The following is an 18,182-nucleotide window of genomic DNA, read 5'->3' on the forward strand; positions in this document are numbered from 1 at the left end:
GGATGGGTCACACCTATTTTTCGGGTTAAGCCATGGCCTGTTGGCGGTGGCGTCCCCTGGGCTTTTGTAGACTTCTCGTGAGTCTTGATTTTCGACGTCTTACTCACGGTTTTGGTTGTTTCGTCGGCGTCGAGTTCTTCCGAATCCGACTCGCGGACGGAGAAAGCTTCTTCTTCCTCCTCGAAACGATCCTGACCTGTCGGCGTGGACGCCATTTGTAGTCTCCTGGCTCTTCGGTCTCTCAGCGTCTTCCTCGACCGAAACGCTCGACAGGCTTCACAAGTATCCTCCTTGTGCTCGGGGGACAAGCACAATTTACAGACCAGATGGTGATCCGTATACGGATACTTGTGATGGCATTTTGGGCAGAAACGGAATGGGGTCCGTTCCATGAGCCTTGAAGTCGCACGTGGCCGGGCCAACCAGGCCCCGACGGGGGATCGAAAAAACCCCGAAGGGCCACCGGAGCTCTTCAAAATTCGGTGTCGATTTGTTCTAACTAACCCGATACCGAACGCAAACAATACCGACGTTTTTTCCCGAGATTCGAACTAACTTTCCGACCCGAAACACGGAGCGAAAAGGAACACGTCCGAACCCGATGGCGGAAAAAAACCAATCTAAGATGGAGTCGACGCCCATGCGCAATGGAATAGAAGTAGGAGGAGTCCCTCGGTCTCGTGACTCGAAAAGACTTCTTCGAAGAAAAACAACTTGTAACACTCCGAGCCCAACACCAGACGGCGGACTGTGCACAGCATGTGTAACTGCAGCTACACATGCCATCGAACATATATATATATATATATATATATATATATATATATATATATATATATATATATATATATAAAAATATATAACCTAGTGGCGGTTAACTCAAGGTAGTTATAGTTAGGACCTATTTTCTATAGAAAAACGTTTTCTGTTTTGCTAATTAACTTTGGTGTCATTTGCGGAATCGTCACAAAATTTTCAAAACTTATACTTTGCTTAGTTCAGCTTCGGTCTTGAAAATTTTGGGGTGACCCGTCAAGTGGGGGCCAAGAAAAATAAGGGCTCCCAAAACAAGTTTTCCCCATTAATTTTTCCATTAAACTTTAGACACGCCTGCAGCCCGAACCACTGAAGGGAATTACACCAAATTTGGCACAAAGCTAGATTCTGTTCCGCAGATCACCCGTTTGTATTTTGGTGGGAATTCGTTCAGCAGTTTTGGAGTAGTTTAAGGCCAAAAAATATGGATGTATAGGGACGTGGATCCTCTGCGGATCCAACTGCCCACGTGCTAATTTCTGGTTGGCTGCCAACATTTCCTTGTTGAAGTAGCCATCTTCGAACTCGGCTTCAGCTGAGTTCCAGAACAAATAGCCAAAAAAAGGAAACTGGGCCAGGGTAGAGTCACCCTGACCCCTTAACCCTGTTGCTGGGGTCCCTGAGGGACCCCGCCAGGGCTAAAAAGCATGAAAAAATTTAAATAAATAAAAATTTCAGAAAAATCTGCTGATGGATCTGCGGATTTTTCCAAGATAAAAAAACGTCTCCTGCACTTTCTATTTCTTTTGCCCTCGGGTGGGCCAAGTCCAGGGGGCTTTGTATATAAAAATAAAAAAAATGCAAGGGGGGGGGACGGGGACTGGACCCCCTCCCGCTGCCCTGGGTGCCGCTACCTCCCCAGGGTTTTCAGGTAATGAGTGGGGGCCTGTGGCCACCCCCACACCACAGGGACCACTACCTCCCAGGGCAAAATGCAATCTGTATGCAGGGGCTGCGTGCCTATTCTCCCCCCCCCTCCCCCCCAGCCCCAACTGTGTCCCCCACCAGCTCTGCAGCCAAGACAGAGCTTTAAGGGTTCCCCCACAGTGCCCGGTAACCCATAAGGGATTTTTATAAAAAACTAAAAAAATATTAAAAAGATAAATAAATAAGGAGAGATCACGGGGAGCCCTTGAGGCATCCATTGTGGAGTTAGGCTCACATTTTAAACATGAAAAAACCTTGGAAATTCGCCAGCTAGAGTTATCTAAACTAACTATAACTCATGCCCTAAAGTAACTATAACTCACACACTCGCCATGCACAGCTAATTACCTACAAATTATGGCACTCATGAAATCTTTGATAACATTAATGATAATATCAATGTAATATTTGCAGTAATATTTTTAAGGAAAAAACTGCATGGCGGGGTTGCGAGTTACAGTTACCTTAGGTCACAAGTTATAGTTTAGATAACTCTGGTGAATTTCTAAAGTTTGTATATTTAAAATGTGAGCATAACTACAACGTTAGAAACAGAAAAGGAAGATGGACAGAGCGCTGAAACTTCTCAACCACTCACCCCAAGTCACAGATCTCGGTTTAATCCATCGTTCTTTTGCTCACCATGCCATATGCAAATCAGTCTTGACCCTGTTCCCCAGGGGAACAGTCCAGCCTGAACTGCCAAGCCAGGTCCTCCCTGGACTGGAAACAAGAATCCTGGGACCGGTTTCAGGGTATCACCCTTCATCAGCCAAGCTAGCATGAATCCAGGGGCACAGTGAGCAAGGGACTAGATCTGGGTATACCATTATTTTGTGATGTTGCCTAACTACAACGTCCCTGTAACCTGTAGTTTGGTTCAGATTTTACACATACAAAACCATAGAATTTTTGCAATTATATTAAGAGTTATCTAAAGTAACTATAACTCATGCCCTAAAGTAACTAACTTGTACCCCCATGTATAGGATGGAGGGGCAGAGGGGGAACAAGGATTCAACCAATAGCTTCCACTCTTATTGCATGGTTGAAGAAATGCTGTGATGTGACTGAGTGCAGAACCAGGAAAAGCTACAACATTTCCTGGTGATTTATAGGGGGGCAGAAGCCTGTCGGAGTTGTGCTCAGCAGAAGTGACTGAGTTTGGAACTGAGACCAACTGTTGTCTTCTGCTGTATATAAGAAAGTGCTCTACATTCAGGTAGTCTGAAATGTACTTCACGAACTTTGTTAAGAAGTGTCAGTAAGTGCCATACTGATAGTAAATGCATTCTATACAAGGTTTAGTGAGTCAAAAGCTGTTCGCAGAGGTGCATATTTATTACTATGGGTTTGATAGGCAGACTTCAGAATGTGGAGAGCTATCATCAAGTACTGCATGTTGTGTTAACAAAATAAAATGTTTAATCTGTGTGTAGTTGTAAGCAAAAGAGGCAGTGTTTCTGAAATTACAGAACACAGCATCTGCAATCTGTTAATACAAGGCCTAGGGTTTTATGAACTGTTCTATGCACAAAGTTTACCCTATAAGATGTTTGAGTGGAGATATTGTCATTTCTAGAGTAAAGCACTGTGCTCACAGTAAGGAAAGGTGTGTCTAGAGTAATGTGTTAGTTTATAAACAGGTATGGAACCACGTTTAATGGTACATTATAATTTGTGAACAAAAATGCACTGGGTGAGGAGGTTGAATTCTACAAAACAAAGGAGTATGCAGATAGTGGTAAAGCGCATACAAATATGCGATTGAGGGTGAAAAATGTAAAAAAAAAAAATTAGAATAGAGAGTGATGTATTACTGTTAGCAATTATTGATCAGTATGTAACTTTAATTTTTGGGGTTTTCTTGTCTTTTACGCGGGAAATAGAAATCAGAAGTTTTGTAAAACATAAGTATCATGTCACAAAATATATGGAGGAGAAAAACAGAAATTGTTCCCTTTAGAAAAAAGAGGGAGCAGTAACTGTGTGGAAAGTGCATCAAAGTAGATATTGTTTGGCAGGCTGAGGTGGCTGAAACAAACATACATCAACATCCAGTAGGCAAACAAAGCAAAAGGGGAGGAGGTGTTGGTGCTTGAGTGAGGAAAATGTTTATAGACTAGTTAAGTTTGTTGTTTTGATTGTTTTACAGTTGTTGCAGTTCGCACATATAGTAGTAGTTGTTTGTAATGTTAATACATTTTGTTTGTAAAAAAAAAAAAAAAGTTGAAAGTTACTACTGATTTATTTTATTAATAGCTTTTAAAGATTTTATTATTACAGTTTTGCAATGCTGAATTAAAGTGGCAGTTCCATCTGAGAACTGTAGCTATGCTGCTTGATATATATGTATCTATGATGTACTATAGAGAGATTAGTGCTTCTTCCCTCTGTAGTATAAAGATTTTTATATGAGAGAGAGGTTTTGGCACTCAGACAAATGCATCTTCATAGTATACTACGCACTGCTGACAGCTGGTGGAGATGGAAGTTCTTTTGCACGTTTCAGAATATATGATTGTCACTCTAGAGAGGTTTCAGCGCAGAGGTCCGTCTCGGTGTACACCTTACTACACATCCTTGTCCCTATAAGGAGGTGTCTGATAGAGAAGTGAGTGTGTCCTTACATTTAAATATGCACACGGGTTGTCCAAGACTGAGTTGCCAACAGAGAGGATACTCAACTTTATACTCTATTATAGACTTTCATTATAATAGATGTACGAGCAGAGAGAGCAGAGAGAGCAGGCTCTACTTGCAGTCTATTTTGCACGTGTTACTCTGGGGAGATGTCTGAGGTGACCCGGCAGTCTATCTATAGCTTAGTCTGTATGCTTGTCATCCAAGGAAAACTTCACTGTATAAAGCTTGATTTCTCTCTGCACCAAAGATGTCCATCTATCATTCAACAGAGATGTCTCAGCATAGAGGTCAGTCCCTACCAACTCCCTGCTACACACACTCATCATCCAAGAGAGAAATCAAATAATAGGGGCCAGTCCCTCCCCATACCCTACTGGACACACCAGTCATCCCAGAGAGACCTCTCAGCGAAGGAGCCAGTACTTCACACACCCTACAATGCACACCTGTAGTCTGAGAGGGGTCTCAATGTAGAGGCCAGTTTCTTCCTACACTCTAATATACACACCACTCACTCAAGAGAGAGTACTCAGTTTTGAGGCAAGTACTTCCCCCACACTCTAATGCACATGTTTACTGTCCTGGGGAGAGGCCTTAGTGGAATGGCCAGTCCCTATTATGATCTACCATGTAGAGCGGTTATTCTAATTCTTCGGTTAGAGAAAACAGCCTCTCCTCACTCCCTACTATATACTGCTCCCATACTGTAGACAGATGGGAGTGGAATGGTCGCTTATTCCCAAAATCCCAGGAAAAGAAAGTAAAAGTTTTAAGTACTGTAATGAAGGAAAGGGTGCATTATGAGTTAATAAAAACATTATGATCTTGTGAGAATCTCGCAAGATCGTGTACGGAGTACTGTTCCCATGGCTCTCACGAGAGGCCTGCAACAGTCAACCATGCTTTGTATTAGAGGATCATGGCTCTCGCGAGCGTCTCATGAAAAAAAAAAAAAAGGGGGGGGGGTGCATGGTACAAACAACATGCAGAATCAACGTATAGGGTAGCTCTGCAAGAAAAATGTTACTTACCCAGTAGACATCTGGTTGTGTCATCCACTGCTGTAGATTCATATGCTCTACATGTTCCTGCCATCTAGTGTTGAGCTCAGAGTATTACAAGTTGTTTTTCTTTGAGAAGCATTTTTCGAGTCGCAGGATCGAGTGGTGACTCCTTCTTGGTGATACTGTGCGTAGACATGGAGTCCTTTGTTAGAATGTTTTCCCACAGGCGGGTCACAAAGAGTATAGAAGTATAGAGAAGGAGACTTCCATGCTAGAGTATGTACATATGTACAAATATATACAGTTATAATGTAACTAAACGGCCACAGGCACCCAGGGAGGAAAGAGGGCGCATGTGAATCTACAGCACTACATGCCACGAACAGATGTCTACTGGGTAAGTAACATTTTGTGTTTAATGCATGTGTGACTGTAGATTTACATGCTCTACATAGATTGTAAAGCAGTCCCTCTATAAAAAGCGGTGGCTAGCATGTGGCAGTTGCAGTTGTCTGGAAAAATGTTCTTAGGACAGCTTGCCCTACATTGTCTTGCTGACATGCTAGCACTTTTACACAATAATGCTTTGTGAAAGTATGCGATATAGACCAAATAGCTGCTTTACAAATGCCACCTAAAGGAATATTTCCCCAAAACACCATAGTGGCACCTTTTTACCCCTAGCAGAAGGTGCTCTAGGAGGTAGTGGCAGCTGCCTTTTTGATTTAGTATAACAAGTTTATATGTACTTAATGATCCACCTAGCTATGCAATTTTTAGAAATTGCATTATCCTTATGCAGTACTCAAAAGGCTACAAAAAGCTGCTTTGTTTTCCTAAACTGTTTAGTCCTGTTAATGAAATACAGGAGGGACCTTTTGACATCTAAAGTGTGTTGTTCTCCTTCTGCCACTGAATCGGAAAGTCGAAAGAAAACTGGTAATTTAATGGTTTGATTAATAAGACATTGAGAAACTACTTTTGGTAGGAACCTTTAGTTTGTACGGAGGACCACCTTATCTTTATGTATTTGAAAGAAAGTTTCTTATAAGGTTAATGCCTGGAGCTCGCTTACATGTCTGCGTGATGTAATAAGAGAGTAGAAAAGGTTCTTTGCAAGAAAGGAATTGAACAGGATATGAATGAAGTGCTTCAAAAGGTGGCTCCATGAGCCTAGTGTGGTGTGACGCCGCAGACTACCGCACCGTCCCTCTTTTGGACCGCTGTCTGGCCGGCAGTTTGCATTTCAGGACACCAGAACTGCTGCAGCCCGTTATTCTATGCTCATTTTGCTGCAGTGCGGCCCAAGAGGCACATTTCATGCTCTGGTCACGCCATAGCCCCTGACAGCCTCCCTGATTTTCCTTTTACTTACCTCCTTGGGTCTTTCCTCTTTTTCCTTCCTTTTTATTTTTCTTCTGTCTTCCTTTCTTCCTGGTCTTCCATATTGTCTTCTTCCTTGGTGTTCTTCCAGCATGCCTTCTTTCCTTTCCCTTTTCTACCTGGTCTTTTTTCCCATTCATTTCTATGTGGTCTTTCCCAATCCAAGATGGTGTCGTACTTTCTTCCTGTTGTGTCACTTCCTGTTTCATGGTATTTAAGCACTGCAGTTCCTTCCTTCCTTGCGTTGCAAACACTTCCGTCTTGGTGGTGGACCCTCGCTCTGGGTTTCCAGTTTTCTCCGCAATCCTGCTTCTTCCTTTTTCATTGTTTTTTCCTCTTTTTCAGGTGTTCCTGTGGTAGATGTTTTTTCCCATTTTTGGTTTTTTTCCTCTGGGACTCCTTATGGAGGGTACGGTCTGCCTTGGCATCTTTTACAGTCAGCAGCACTGTGGCTACTAGAAAGGGTCACCCTTATCTTGGCCAGTCCAGAACCAGTAAGCAACTGGGCATTCCTCCAAGTTCTTCAGCCTACGGTGGTAAGAGACGTGCAGTCTGTGACATAGTAGGACTGGAAATAATCTAGGCGGAATTACTCTTTCAAGACCTTCCATGAATTCTTTGATAACTGGGATTCTGAACAGAGAAGTGTTGTCTGTTTTGAAAACAGGCAGCTACGGCTGGAACATGTAATCGGATTGAAGTGGGAAGACATATTGTCAGTATTTGCGTGAGAAGGATGAACCACGGGTGGTAGTGCTCTTAACCCTGCCTCTGAAATTATTGCCCCTATATGTCCCTCTGAAAGAACCTCTAGAGTATGAGATTGAGGTTTATTTGGTTTGGGAGGTGTTTGGGTCAGAGGCTGTTGATGGTCTATGACCTCCTCTGTATGTTGGGCGACGAAAAAACCCCGGTGTGTCTGGGACTGAAGAGTCCCAATGGCCTCTGCGGTGTCTGTATGTTTCTTCTGTCAAGTCAACTTGCGGGCCACAGAGATGCTGTATCTCAAAGGGCATATTAAGTACCGCTTGTTGAATTTCTGTATTGAAGCCTGAACACCTAAGCCATGAATGTCTCCTCAATAAAATGCTGGTGTTTATTCCACGTACAGCTGTATCAGCAGCATCTAATGCATATCTGATAATACTGTTTGCACTTTTTGTGCCCCTATTCAACAATCTGCTAGCCATGTTTTTGGTGCTCATCTGGGGGTTATCGGGGGAGCTCATCTCATCCCAGTGAGTCCTGTTGTACCTAGAAAGCAAGCCCTGTGAATTGGCAATACACCAATGATTTGCGACTTGTGCAGCCACTCTTTTGCCTGCTGCATCTAGCCTCTTGATCACCTTACTGGTGGAGGAGAGTACCCAGTAGCCTGGCTATTAGCTCTCTTCCTGGAGGTGGAAGCCACTATAGAATCTGGTGGGACCAGAGACCTGATGAATAGTGGGTCAGAAGATGTGGGCTTTTATTTCCTGTCCACACTGGGTGTTATAATCTTAGAGTGGACAGGCCCTTTAAACATTTTGCTTGAGTGAAGAAAAGCATACCTGAAAGCTCAGGCAGAAAATGAATGTCTCATGAATGTGGTGGTGAGGGTGTCAAACAAAAAATCCTGCACTATTGGATCTTTACGGAGCTGCACATTGTGATAATTGGCTACCTTAGCAATGACCTCTTGGTAGGTAGTAGTATCCTCTAGAGGATAGGGTTGTGCAGGATGTAAATCTGGATCTGTGTTAAAAATAGGATCTGGATCTTAAGAGTCCCAAGGGTCTGTGTCTGGATGTTCGTACCCTAAGTCCACCCTTGCAAACAAAGGTAAACCTTGAGGGTGAAGTCTCCTGCAGTGGGAGTGGCAGGTGAATGAGGAGTAGAAATAGGTGGAGGGGATGCAAGGAGCGGGGTGGTGAATGCTGTGGATCAGGGAGGAGGAGGAGGAGGTATAGGCATTGTTGCAGTGGCTTTGTCCTTTAAAGTCTTTTTCGGAGGCGGTGAGGTGTCCAAGGCCTCCTGGAAGATTAGCTTCCTCTTAAAAGTAACCGAAGGGGGTAGTCACAATATGTTGTGCCCCTTTCTTATATATATATAACCAGCGCTGTTTAGAGTCCTTGGTTTCTAATAGCGGGTCAATAGGAGACTGACTAGAATCCAATTGCTCCACAGAGATGGTGTTTTGACTTTTCTGTACCAACATTTTTGGTCGGTGGACCTTTTCCGATCTTGATCTGGGTTCGAAGCTGCTTCTGCTCGAAGTAGACACACTTGGTGCCAAAGGTTTGGTATCATTCGGACCGAAATGGAAGAGGTCAATACTGAAGATGCTGCAGTAGTCTTCATTTTCTTTAGTGCCGAGGTGACGGGTGGGGCAGCCAAAATGTCCTTCCGAGACCAGCCATGGTCTGATGGCAGTGGTGGTCCAGTGACCTCAGTAAGAGCTTAGTCTTAGTGAGGGCAGGAGTGGCTGCGGTACTCACTTGCTGCACAGACGGTAGCTTGTGGCTTTCCATGCCAGACTGAACATCAGAGTCCGAATCTTGAATGGAGACTGCCTCCTCTTGCGCATGTTCTTCCCTGAAGATGTCCTGAGTATCGTCTGAGGATTAATGTGCCATCTCCAGCCTGATGGCTCTTCAGCCCCGAAGGGTCTTCTTCGATCTCGCCTCCTGATGATAGGCACAAATGACACACCTGGTGTTGGTCGCTGTGGGGGAACTTGGAGTAGCACCAAGGAGAGAAACAAAATGGTGTCCGTTCCACCAGTCCAGCATTTTCTTCAGCACAGAGTGAAAGTAGACCAGAGGCTAGGCAAGGTCCGCCCCAAAGGCGGCGCGGTCAGTACTTGACTGAACGAGCTGTAAACTATGAACGCAAGGTGGAAAACGCGATTAAAATAACAACAACAATACAGCTGAATAAAGGACAGCTGGAAAGAAAGTCTCGGACCAGAGCAAGTCAAAAACGGAGCGAAGCATAAACATCTGAACTCAACAGCGGAGAGAAAAAGAATCTAACAAAAGACTAGATGCCTATGCACAGTTCACTGAGGCGGAGGAGTCACGCAATCCTGTGACTCGGAAAATGCTCAATACTAGATGGCAATAGCATGCAAAGCATGTGTATCTATAGTCGCACGTCACCAAGCACAGCCTTTTTAAGTAACATTTTCAAAACCTATTTTTTTGTGTTTTATAAAATGTTTTACTTTTATGTTATTTTTTTTTTTTTTTTTTTTAAAAAGGTATAGAACAAAAACAAGAAACCGAGTAAAAAACATCATCGTCTTCAAAATAAAGAGGAGAACAATGTAGAAAAAAAAAAAAAAAAAAAAAAAAAATACTTCCTCTTTGGGCATTTATGATCCTGGACAAACCCGAGCTCCTCTGCTCGTCTCAGATGAAAAAATTATCTCCTTGCATATAAAGCAAAAAAGGGTTTTGTTCCGATATGCTGTGTTGCCTTCTCCTTGTGCAGTGAGTACCAGGGTAGGCACACAGTCACCAGGCTGGAAAGATGTGGATGCCCTATGGAGTTATCAAGCTCTGCAGCTAAGTCAGCCTGAGCAAGGGTGCAGAGGTCTCAAATGTTGCCACATCCTAGTGGTATTCATGGAATACTGCATGCTCCAGCTGCCCCTGATGAACTATTTTTGTTACAAATTGCATATTTGCCAGACACTTACTTCCCACCAGACCTCATAGGAAAAAGACCTCATAGGAAAAAACTGCCAGGCCGAGGACTCCCTGGGTGGCTGAGGTAGCTGACTTGCAGGAACAGAAGGGTTCTCATCTGATCCAGATTAAATCAGCAAAGTCAGAGAGGTAGCCAAAAAGGTGGAATCAAGGAAAACCAAAATGGGCAAATGATGCAACAAGGAAGAAATCTTTCTTTGCTAAATAAAGACACCCATATGAAGCAATCACAGTCCTTCCTTAGTATGTCTGTCCTCTTCCCAAGCATCTTGCGGATATCTTACGAGAGGGCAGCAAAATCGTAAAATAGAGAGAACTTTCTTAATAGCTCAAATGCAACAATAGATCAACTATTTCTGTACTGTTTCTGTACTTTAAACAACACTTCGCATGTCTTACTTTCCTTAAAATGACAAACATTTACAGTTATGAACTTAATTCCAAATGCACAATCTTGCAAGTGAGTTGCGAGAGCCAGACAGGAAGTACAGCAGCCTTGTAGTGCAAGCAGGGGATTGTGCTCAGCTCCCCCGATCATCTTACAAGAGCTGTAAGTTTGTAAACAAAATAATTTATACAAGATACATACTGCTCTGACTTTATTATTAAACATTAGCATTCACCAATAACTTACCAGGTGTAACAGATTAGAAAAAATGTGTAACTCTGCCATTTTGTGAGCCTCTCGCCAGAGCGATCACACACTTTAAAATCAGATGTAATTAGTGAAACCAAAGTTTACAGGACAGGAATAAATGTTCCATGTCTTTTCGAAATATAAATATAAATATGAAGTTTATGTAATGGTACATCCAAAGCCTATCAAAACTATGCTGAGACTACATCTGTATATGTTGAGTCGAACATTCTCAGCACAAACATTGTAGGAGTACTTAAGGCCTGTGTATTATAGTAATAGTGCCCATGCAATGGAGTAAATATGTATGTACATAATGTGTTAAAAAGTAATATATTTACAAATTTACAAATGTTCAAGATCAACTTAGAACGGCTACAGGCTCCCGGGGAGGTGGGAGGGCGCTTGTGAATCTGCAGCGTCTCATGCCACGAACAGATGTACACTGGGTAAGTGACATTTTCCGTTCGATGGCATGTGTAGCTGCAGATACACATGCTGTGCATAGACTAGTAAGCAGTTATCTCCCCAAAAGCAGTGGCTCAGCCTGTAGGAGTTGAAGTTGTTTGAAATAAAGTTCGTAGTACTGCTTGTCCTACTGTGGCTTGCTGTGTTGTTAACACATCCACGCAGTAATGCTTGGTAAACGTATGAGGCGTAGACCATGTGGCTGCCTTACATATTTCAGTCATTGGAATGTTTCCTAGAAAGGCCATGGTAGCACCTTTCTTTCTAGTTGAGTGCGCCTTTGGTGTTATAGGCAGTTCTCTTTTTGCTTTGAGATAACAGGTTTGAATGCATTTAACTATCCATCTGGCAATGCCCTGTTTGGATATTGGATTCCCTGTATGAGGTTTTTGGAAAGCAACAAACAATTGTTTTGTTTTTCGAATTTGTTTTGTTCTATCAATGTAGTACATTAATGCTCTTTTGATGTCTAATGTATGTAATGCTCTTTCAGCCACATAATCTGGTTCTGGAAAGAACAATGGTAGTTCTACTGTTTGATTTAAGTGGAACAGTGATATGACTTTTGGTAAGAACTTAGGATTTGTTCGTAAAACTACTTTATGCTTGTGTATCTGAATAAAGGGTTCTTGTATGGTAAATGCTTGTATTTCACTTACCCTCCTTAGAGATGTGATGGCAATTAGAAATGCTACTTTCCATGTTAAGTATTGTATCTCACATGAGTGCATGGGTTCAACAGGTGGACCCATGAGTCGTGTTAAGACAATGTTGAGGTTCCACGAAGGAACTGGTGGCGTTTTTGGTGGGATAATTCTTTTCAGGCCCTCCATAAATGCTTTTATGACTGGGATCCTAAATAATGAGTGCGTAATTTGCAGATAAGCTGAAATTGCGGTGAGATGTATTTTAATGGATGAAAAAGCTAACTTTGACTTTTGCAAATGTAGTAAGTAGCTTACGATGTGTTTAGCAGATGCGTGTAATGGTTGAATTTGATTATGGCAATAATAAACAAATCTTTTCCACTTATTTGCATAGCAGTGTCTTGTTGTTGGTTTCCTTGCTTGTTTTATGACCTCCATACATTCCTGTGTAAGGTCTAGATGTCCGAATTCTAAGACTTCAGGAGCCAAATTGCTAGATTCAGTGATGCTGGATTTGGGTGTCTGATCTGTTGTTTGTGTTGAGTTAACAGATCTGGTCTGTTTGGTAGCTTGATATGAGGCACTACCGAGAGGTCTAGTAGTGTTGTGTACCAAGGTTGTCCTGCCCAGGTTGGTGCTATTAGTATGAGTTTGAGTTTGTTTTGACTCAATTTGTTTACTAGATACGGAAGGAGTGGGAGAGGGGGAAAAGCGTATGCAAATATCCCTGACTAACTCATCCATAACGCATTGCCCTGAGACTGATCTTGTGGGTACCTGGATGCGAAATTTTGGCCTTTTGCGTTTTCGTTTGTTGCAAATAGGTCTATTTGCGGTGTTCCCCATCTTTGGAAGTAAGTGTTTAGTATTTGGGGGTGAATTTCCCCATTCGTGGATCTGTTGGTGATCCAGAGAGAGATTGTCTGCTAACTGGTTCTGAATTCCTGGAATGAACTGCGCTATTAGGCGAATGTGGTTGTGAATCGCCCAATGCCATATTTTCTGTGCCAAGAGACACAACTGCGTTGAGTGTGTCCCTCCTTGTTTGTTCAGATAATACATTGTTGTCATGTTGTCTGTTTTGACAAGAATGTGTTTGTGGGTTATTATAGGTTGAAATGCTTGTAACGCTAGAAATACTGCTAGTAGTTCTAAGTGATTTATGTGAAGCTGTCTCTGCTGAGTGTCCCATTGTCCTTGGATGCTGTGTTGGTTGAGGTGTGCTCCCCACCCTATCATGGAAGCATCCGTTGTGATTACGTATTGAGGCACTGGGTCTTGAAAAGGCCGCCCTATGTTTAAATTTATATTGTTCCAAGATTGAAGCGAGGTGTATGTTTGGCAGTCTATCAACACTAGATCTTGAAGTTGACCCTGTGCTTGTGACCATTGTGATGCTAGGCACTGTTGTAAGGGCCTCATGTGTAATCTTGCATTTGGGACAATGGCTATGCATGATGACATCATGCCTAGTAGTTTCATCACCAACTTTACTTGCATCTTTTGTTTTGGGTGCATGGCCTGTATTACATTGTGAAATGCCTGTACCCTTTGTGGACTTGGAGTGGCAATCCCTTTTGTTGTGTTGATTGTCGCTCCTAAGTACTGTTGTATTTGACACGGCTGTAGGTGTGACTTGTTGTAGTTGAGTGAGAAACCTAGTTTGTGAAGGGTTTCTATGACATACTTTGTGTGTTGTGAACACCGTTCTTGCGTATTGGTTTTGATTAACCAATCGTCTAGGTATGGGAACACATGTATTTGCTGTCTTCTGATATGAGCATTTTGTAAAAACTCTTGGCGCTGTTGTTATCCCGAATGGCAACACTTTGAACTGGTAATGTACCCCTTGGAATACAAACCTTAAGTACTTTCTGTGTGAAGGATGTATCGATATATGGAAATATGCATCCTTTAGTTCTAGTGTTGTCATGTAGTCTTGTTGTTTGAGCAATGGGATCACGTCCTGCAGTGTCACCATGTGAAAGTGATCTGATTTGATGTAGATGTTTAATGTTCTGAGATCCAATATAGGTCTTAGAGTTTTGTCTTTTTTGGGTATGAGAAAGTACAGTGAGTAAACTCCTGTTCCTCTCTGATGAATTGGTACTAACTCTATTGCATCTTTTTGCAACAACGCTTGGACCTCCAGTTGTAAAAGATACATGTGTTGTTTTGACATAGTGTGTTTTCGGTGGGACATTTGGAGGGAATTGTATAAATTCTATGCAATAACCATGCTGGATAATGGCTAGGACCCATGTGTCTGTTGTTATTTCCTCCCAGTGTTTGTAGAACTTGGTTAGTCTCCCCCCCACTGGTGTTATGTGTTGGGGATTTGTGACGTCGAAGTCACTGTTTAGTTTGTGGAGTTTTGGGACTCTGGAACTTCCCTCTACTCTTTGGGAACTGTCCCCCTCTATATTGTCCCCGAAAACTTCCCTGCTGATATTGGCTCTGATAAGTGGGCCTTGTTTGTGAGGTAGAGGGTTCTGTGCTCTGTCCCCGAAACCCCCCTCGAAACAGTAATTTCCGAAATGTGCCTCTGCTCTGTGGGGAGTAGAGTGCGCCCATGGCTTTGGCCGTATCTGTGTCCTTTTTAAGTTTTTCGATAGCAGTGTCCACCTCCGGCCCAAACAACTGCTGTCCGTTAAATGGCATATCCAGCACGGCTTGTTGTATTTCCGGCTTGAATCCTGATGTACGCAGCCATGCATGTCTCCGTATTGTCACTGCTGTATTTACAGTCCTAGCAGCTGTGTCCGCTGCATCCATTGCTGACCGTATCTGATTGTTCGAGATACTTTGTCCTTCCTCTACCACTTGTTGTGCTCTCTTTTGGAACTCTTTGGGCAAATGTTCTATGAAATGTTGCATTTCGTCCCAATGAGCCCTATCATATCTCGTCAACAAGGCCTGTGAGTTGGCAATGCACCATTGGTTGGCTGCTTGTGCCGCCACTCTTTCCCCCGCCGCGTCGAACTTACGACTCTCCTTGTCTGGAGGTGGTGCATCTCCTGAGGTGTGTGACTTCGCCCTCTTGCGAGCTGCCCCTACTACCACGGAGTCTGGTGTTAATTGCTCTGTGATGTACACAGGGTCTGTTGGTGGCGGTTTGTATTTCTTCTCCACCCTTGGAGTAATGGCCCTGCCTTTCACAGGCTCCTGAAACACTTGTTTGGAGTGTTTCAGCATTCCAGGTAGCATGGGGAGACTCTGGTACTGGCTATGTGTGGATGACAGTGTGTTAAATAGAAAGTCATCTTCTATCGGCTCTGCATGCAGGGTGACATTATGAAACGCCGCTGCTCTTGACACCACCTGTGTGTAGGCGGTGCTGTCCTCAGGTGGTGACGGTCTAGCTGGATAACAATCGGGACTGTTATCGGACACAGGCGCATCATAAAGATCCCACGCGTCGGGATCATCCTGACTCATCCCTATATGAGTTGGGGACTGCATCATTGGTGGAGTGGCTACCGGTGATGGTTGTGGAGAGCGTTGTGGAGATGGAGGCGGGGTTACTTGTTTTGCCACCTTTGCCTGTGGCTGCTTGTCTTTCACTTGGTAGGCAAGTTTTCTTTTCATTCGTATTGGAGGGAGAGTACTGATCTTCCCTGTCTCCTTTTGAATGTGGAGCCTTCTTTGAGTGTAATCTGGCTCCATTGTCTCTAGCTCCTGTCCAAATCTATGTCCTTGCATTTGTGAGGACAGACCTTGTTCCTCGGTGTAGGAACTTGTTTTCGGTTCCGAGGCCGGATGTTTCGGTACGGAAACTTTTTCGGGTGCTTTTTTCAGTTTCGACGACACTTTTTTGCTCTTCGGCGTACTGATCTCTCGGTGTTGAGTCTGCTCTGTGCCGGTATCTCGACCGGAGTCGGATGACTTCGACACATCCATGCCCTTTTTCGGTGCCGATGCTCGGTCACCTATCTTTCGGGTTAAGCCATGGCCTGCCGGCAGTGGCGTCCCCTGGGCTTTAATGGTCTTTCCGTGAGTTTTGTGTATCGACGTTTTACTCACGGTTTTCGGCGTCTGTTCAGGATCGACCTCTTCCAAATCCGAATCCTCGATGGAGAAGGTTTCTTCTTCTTCCTCCACGTGTTTTTGTCCTGTCGGCACCGACGCCATTTGTAGTCTTCTTGCTCTTCGGTCTCTTAAGGTCTTCCTGGACCGAAACGCTCAACAGGCCTCACAGGTATCCTCTTTGTGTTCTGGAGACAAACACAAATTACAGACCAGATGCAGATCTGTATAAGGATACTTGTTGTGACATTCGGGACAGAAGTGGAATGGGGTCCGTTCCATCAGCCTTGAAGACGCATGTGGTCGGGCCGACCAGGCCCCGTCGGGGAATCGAAAACCCCGAAGGGCTGCCGGAGCTCTTCAAAATTCGGTGTGTATCTGTTGTAACTAACACGATACCGAACGCAAACAATACCGTCAAATTTTCCGAGATTCTAACTAACTTTCCGAACCAAAACACGGAGCGAAAAGGAACACGTCTGAACCCGATGGCGGAAAGAAAACAATCTAAGATGGAGTCAACGCCCATGCGCAATGGAGCCGAAAGGGGAGGAGTCCCTCGATCTCGTGACTCAAAAAAGACTTCTTCGAAGAAAAATAACTTGTAACACTCCGAGCCCAACACTAGATGGCGGGATGTGCACAGCATGTGTATCTGCAGCTATACATGCAATCGAACATATATGGAAAATGTCACTTACCCAGTGTACATCTGTTCGTGGCATTAGTCGCTGCAGATTCACATGCTGTGCACATCCCGCCATCTGGTGTTGGGCTCGGAGTGTTACAAGTTGTTTTTCTTCGAAGAAGTCTTTTCGAGTCACGAGACCGAGGGACTCCTCCCATTTCGACTCCATTGCGCATGGGCGTCGACTCCATCTTAGATTGTTTTCCCCGCAGAGGGTGAGGTAGGAGTTGTGTATACTAGTAATAGTGCCCATGCAATGGAGTGAATGCGTCTGTACATAATGAAGTTTAAAGTAATATATTTACAAATGTACAAATGTTTAAGATCTACTTCTAAACGGCTACAGGCTCCCGGGGAGGCGGGTGGGCGCATGTGAATCTGCAGCGACTAATGCCACGAACAGATGTACACTGGGTAAGTGACATTTTCCGTTCGATGGCATGTGTAGCTGCAGATACACATGCTGTGCATAGACTAGTAAGCAGTTATCTCCCCAAAAGCGGTGGTTCAGCCTGTAGGAGTTGAAGTAGTTTGAAATAATGTTCTTAGTACAATTTGACCTACTGTTGCCTGTTGTGCAGTTAACACATCTACACAGTAGTGCTTGGTAAATGTATGAGGCGTAGACCATGTTGCTGCCTTACATATTTCGTTCATTGGAATATTTCCTAGAAAGGCCATGGTAGCACCTTTCTTTCTGGTTGAGTGTGCCTTTGGTGTAATAGGCAGTTCTCTTTTAGCTTTAAGATAGCAGGTTTGAATGCACTTAACTATCCATCTAGCAATGCCTTGTTTTGAAATTGGATTTCCTGTATGAGGTTTTTGAAAGGCGATAAATAGTTGTTTTGTCTTTCAAATTAGTTTTGTTCTGTCAATGTAGTACATTAGTGCTCTTTTGATGTCTAATGTATGTAGTGCTCTTTCAGCTACAGAATCTGGCTGTGGGAAGAACACTGGTAATTCTACTGTTTGATTCAAGTGGAACGGTGAGATTACTTTTGGTAAAAATTTAGGATTGGTCCGTAGAACAACTTTATTTTTGTGTATTTGAATAAATGGTTCTTGAATGGTAAATGCTTGAATTTCACTCACTCTTCTTAGAGATGTGATGGCAATTAAAAATGCAACTTTCCACGTTAAGTATTGCATTTCACAAGAGTGCATGGGCTCAAAAGGTGGACCCATGAGTCGTGTTAAGACAATGTTGAGGTTCCATGAAGGAACTGGTGGTGTTCTTGGTGGTATAAT

The 18,182-nt window shown here is 43.5% G+C and overlaps 1 protein-coding gene across 4 annotated transcripts in view; it reads right to left on the reverse strand.

Moving 5' to 3' along the window:
• MBD5 (methyl-CpG binding domain protein 5) overlaps positions 1-18,182 on the reverse strand; it is a 368,139-nt gene that overhangs the window by 235,553 nt on the left and 114,404 nt on the right. The gene's annotated exons all lie outside the window — the stretch shown is intronic.

This window comes from Pleurodeles waltl, chromosome 3_1, assembly GCF_031143425.1.
Source record: "Pleurodeles waltl isolate 20211129_DDA chromosome 3_1, aPleWal1.hap1.20221129, whole genome shotgun sequence".
Classification (NCBI taxonomy): domain Eukaryota; kingdom Metazoa; phylum Chordata; class Amphibia; order Caudata; family Salamandridae; genus Pleurodeles; species Pleurodeles waltl.